Raw genomic sequence first — 5,452 nt, 5'->3', positions numbered from 1 at the left:
GCCCAGATCAAGTCCATAAGTCCAATACTAGTAAATAATTAGCTCTTCAGACTCATGTAGCCACATGTAATGATGCTGAATGCAAGAAGATCACAGGTCAGCCAGTGTAGAATTTTGTGGACCCAATAGCCGTGGACACATCTCCAGGGCTCCCGGAGGTCTTCTGGCTCATCAACAAGAAGGTGGAGGCAGAGATAGAGGGGAAGTTCCCGGGACCGTTCCTATGAGGAGACCACACCCACAAGGAAGCACCTTCAGGCTGAGATTTGATTGACAGGTAGACTCCACCCCTATCTTTCAAGTTCACAAGGAATTCTGTAACGCCCACACCACTCACCAGAATAAAGGCTCATTTGTTTACGCTAATACATAAATAACCGTTTATATTAATGCACAGCACTAATCCTGGAGAACAGAGATGTGTAGGGCCTGGCTGATGTGACTGTCATATGGGGATAAGGGGCTGAAGGTTCAAACATACGCCCTCCCGTCCCACCCTCCTCTCGCTGCGCAGGCCCTCTTCCTTTGTGAAGAGAGGTGATGAATGGATGGATGGATGGATGGATGGATGGATGGATGGATGGATGGATGGATGGATGGATGAGAGAGAGAGAAACTTCGCGCAGTAGTGCCTACTCTAGGCTCTCAGAGTGACAGAGCAGGAAGGAGCTGTAGTCGTCCCACCTCGCGAGCCATAGCGCATGCGCACGTGGCCTAAGGGTGGACCACACGGGACTCCCGGTGGTTCCCCCTAGTCGACCAGGAGTGGGACAAGATCTCTTCTCCGCGGCTGCTGGTCTACCCACGTCTCTCTCTCCGGGCGCGGCCAGGGGTTCCCCGGGCGAGGCCGGCGGGCGGGTGGGAGGGGGGGGGGTGACACTCCTCCACTCTTTCCTTCTCTTCTCTCCTCCTTTCCCAGAGCTCCTCTCCGCGGCCCTGGTCTACCCAGGCCGACCCAAGGACAGTGAGACAGGCGCGCCCGCGCGACTCTTAGTCGGCCTGGAGGGAGAGACAGGATGTGCCGGCAGACACCCGCGCCTCCGCCGCGCGCCCCTCGCCTGGCGGACAGAGGGGACACCCAGGGCGCACACCACGGAGTGCAGACAGAGGGCCCTCACAGGGCCAACTCTGCCAGGGACACACACCGGCCAAGGACGCACACCGGGCCACCTCCCCTCTCCTCGCCATTGCGCCCTGTTGCTCAGAACGCCTGACCGGGGCACGCGAGCAAGCGAGCGACACAAACCTTGAGTCAAGGGCTGAATTTCACAATGAGATCACAGCCATGGATTGTGGAGAGGGGCTCAGCTTGAATCACTTCCATGAAACAGTTAGGAGCCTGCAAATCCTTCCTCTTGCAAAGGCTGCTCAGTCCAAGGTTAAGGAAGCAGACAGCAGAGTCTTCCAGAGAGCGATGCACTTGGTCCAGCCGGAGGCAGCAGGCAGCCAGCTGGATCCCCCACGCTTAGCCAGATCACGGAATCCGACCGTCCCATGCTCAAGCGACCCTACCATTACACCAGCAGCATGGCAATGCACACTTGAAAGGGGAAAAAAAACAAACCTAAAGCTTTAGCGGCAGGATCCATGGGTCGGGCGCCCCCACACACAAGTCGTAGACATTAGCTCACAATTGGAGACAGAGAGCTAGCTTAGGCAGTCACACACACACACACACACACACACACACACACACACACACACACACACACGGTGGGGTGACACTGCCAGAGAGTGAGAGAGTGAGAGAGCCTGGGCTTACAGAGTCATTTATCTCTCTTCCCACCGGATCAAAACCATGACCTTATTACACCCCAACTGTTCTTATAGGCCAGGTTGAACAGTAAGCCGATCACACCACCCAACATAGCACGCTCGCCCCTCCCCCCCTCTGAGTTCCCCTCTCTCTCCCTTTCCTATAGTGAAAGGAAAACATCTTTGTCACCTGAGGACTAACACCCCCCCCTCTTGTGGACCTCTCAATTAAAATGAGAGCAAACAGCAAGTCACATCCACCCCCCTGTTGCACATAAGGGCTTCACCCCAACCGCTCTGCCTTGGGAACCTAATGAAAACGCCCCGCCGGGGGTGGGGTGGGGAACTTCCCCAGGGCCACCTCGAGGTAATACAGACCTTGTTAATAGGCTCCGCTGAACTTTTCCCCTGGCCTGTGTCCTCAGAATGTACTGACTGTGTTGGCCAGGCGTCTTTTTCATCATGCACCCCCCCACCCCATCCCCCATCATAACACCCTTCCCAGTTCTCCACTGTCCCAAGAATGTTCCTCCCAGTGGGGGCGGGGGGGGGGGCGGGAAGGCCAGCCCCCTACAAGGAATCGTGGGTTCAATAGGCGAAATCTTACCGCTAAGACAGATAGAGATGGAAGTCCTATATAGAATGAGAGATGGAAATAACGGAGGCAGACACATTTCAGGGGTAGCTTGCTCACCTCAGCTGCACTTGGTGGTCCTCGTGGACAGAGCTTGAGGGAGGACTTTGCTCACCACCCACCGCACACATCACAGGAAGGAAGGGACTGTAAAGTAGGGACGCACAACATAACACTAGGCAGAAGCATGGCAAGAAGGGGACCGGCTAGGGATGTACGAGTGCAATAGGAAAGGGAGGAACCAGAGTGACAGGGCAGAGACCCTAGAATCAACTGGGCAGCCTAACCTTGCTCACTCTCAAGTAGGCTGGACCTCTACCACTGCCACCCCAGTTGGAAGGGAGCGGGCCCTACCTACCTACCTATGGTGGCATAAACAGTGGTGTCTGTCTGCTTACTCTAGACGGCTGACCACCCTGAGGGAGAATAACCCCGAACCTACCTTGGGTGAATGACCTTTCAGTGGGATATACCTGGGGGAGAGACAACTCTGTAGGAAGCTTGGCTTACTGCATTCCCCACCCACCCAGCTGACATACATTATTAATAGCGCCTCCTTGTCTTCTGCGGGGGTCTTCGTGGACATGGAAAAACACATCCCTCTCTCCCTCCCTACCACGAGGCGGCCCAGGCTATGGTCCTTACCCACCTTTAGAAAAGCAGACGCCTTAGAAGAATATGAGGGAGGGGCTGCTGTGTTTGAGAAATGGCCACTTGAACTCTGAACTAGAACTAAAACTCTACAGTCAGGCTTAGAGTGCTCGCTCGCTCACTCAAACCAGTCATGACAGACCTCTTCAACCCCTTGCTCGAGGTAGCCTCTTGGGTCAGAAAGACCCACATCCTGCCCACGCCGGGAGGCAGGCAGCAGCGAGCATGTGAAGATAGATAGATGGATAGATAGATAGATAGATAGATAGATAGATAGATAATAGATAGAGATAAAGATTTAAACTATTTTTTAAAGAGAGAGTGCACGTGCTAGGGCAAGCCAGATTCTGCACCTCAGCCAGGCCCTCCTCCTCTGTGAAGAGAGCTGATGGGTGGATGGATGGATGGATGGATGGATGGATGGATGGATGCATGCATGCATGGATGCATGGGGAAGAGAGACAGACTGACACAGACACAGAGGCAGAGACCAGCGAGCATGCAAAAAGATTAATAGGTGGGCAAGCCGCATTCTGCACCTCAGCTAGGCCTTCTTCCTCTGTGAAGAGAGGTGATGATGGATGGATGGATGCATAGACAGACAGACAAACCCCACACAGGAGGGCCTCCCCCCCCCCCTCTAGGGTCTCAGAGCCACACACTCAAAAACCATAAAAACAAATACGGAGCCAAGAGTGAATCTGATGCAGGTGTCATAAGCGGCGTCACCAATAATTACTTAACGCTCTTAGACGTTTTGAATGCTCGGTTTATTCACTGCAGACACACATAGCACCATCCAAAAACAAATAACTCAAACTACTAAGGATGAAAGGATTGGAGCAAGCGTGATCATAAGTATGACCATAATAACAGCACTCTGCACACGTATCATTCTAGCATCATAGTCCCAACAAGCATTGCCTTCATAGGTGTGTTCACCCCGGGTAGAGGAGGAGAGAGCAGAGCAGGAGTTGATGTCTCCTTGGTTCCTAGCTCTCTAAAAAGTCAGTGTCTGTCTGTCTCTACCCAGGTTTCAACGGACAACTTGGCTGGTTCTTTGACAGATTCACTGTCCCAGACAAGTCTCTCTCATCGGGTTTCTCCACACTTTTGGGGTGGCTCCTCAAACCAGCTGCTGATTCTTGGCGAAGGTCCAACTTCTTGGCTGGGCCCTAATGTCACACGTTATTTCTTCTCTGAAGTGGAGTTTCTTGTGTTTGCTTCTTTGGAGAAGGCTCAACGTCTTGCAAGGAAGTTCTATGGTGCTCCCATCTGTCAGTACTGGAGCAAAAAGGGTCCATGGTAGAAGATGTCTATCAGCGTCTTGCAAGGAAGAGCAGGTGGTCATTTGCCGGTTCGGGAGCTCTCTTCAGCGCCGGATTCCTGCTCAGTAGCATGGCTGGCGTGAGTGAGTGAGTGTATCTCGATGAAGTAAAGTGATGAAATCAATAGAAAAAAACCTTGAGACAATCAGTGATCAGATGCATAAAAGAAAACCTGAAACTAACCTAAACGTGTGGGGAAATTGGGACCGAGAGGAGGAGGGAGCACTGGTCGCCCCTGCGCGCCCTAACGCGCCTGTGCGCCAGACATGCGCACAAGCCAGGCAGGGTCTTTTTAATAAAATTATGAAATGTGCTTGACACAATTGATGTATGGGTTGTGATAAGAGTTGTATGAGCCCCTAATAAAACATTTTTTAAAAAGTAGACACATTAAGACATACATACCTTACTTCTTGACCAAAAGGACGGACAGACCAGGCTACTGGTGTGTGCATGCGTGCGTGTATGCCCCGCCTAAACACACCACGCAGCGCAAAAGCCAGGCTATCTCTTAATAAAATTATTATTCTTATTAGGAGGGGGAGGAGACCCCCACCCCACCACCACCACCACCGTGCTTGATCCAAGAAAATGGACGGACAGGACTACTGGTCGACCCACGTGTATCGACTCTGTTCCCCCACCCCACTTTCCACACCACGCAGCGCCCACGTTCATGTCTGAATGAAGTCAAGGGATGAAATCAATAGGAAAACACCTCGAGACAGTGATAAGATGCAAGGAAGGAAACCCCGAACCGATCCGGGACATCAGACCGAGAGGTGGAGGGGGGAGCGCTGGTGGACCCCTATGCACTGTAACGTGCATGCATGCACTGGTCTCCCTTCGGGACTCCTGGTCGACCCCCTCCATCTAGCGGCGACAAGGAGAACAACAAGATCCCTTCTCGGAAGCTGCTGGTCTATCTACCCCACCTGGATGATGTAGTGATGAAATCAATTTAAATTAAAAATAAATAAATAAAACTCCCCACCTTGAGACAATCAATAACCAGAAGCCGGCAAAAAAGACCCCGAAACCAACGTAAAGGGATGGGAAGATAGGGACCGAGAGGAGGAGGGAG

Source organism: Tenrec ecaudatus, chromosome 13, assembly GCF_050624435.1.
Source record: "Tenrec ecaudatus isolate mTenEca1 chromosome 13, mTenEca1.hap1, whole genome shotgun sequence".
In the NCBI taxonomy this organism is placed as follows: Eukaryota; Metazoa; Chordata; class Mammalia; order Afrosoricida; family Tenrecidae; genus Tenrec; species Tenrec ecaudatus.
The sequence above is the reverse complement of the archived record's forward strand: the minus strand, read 5'-3'. Positions refer to the sequence as shown.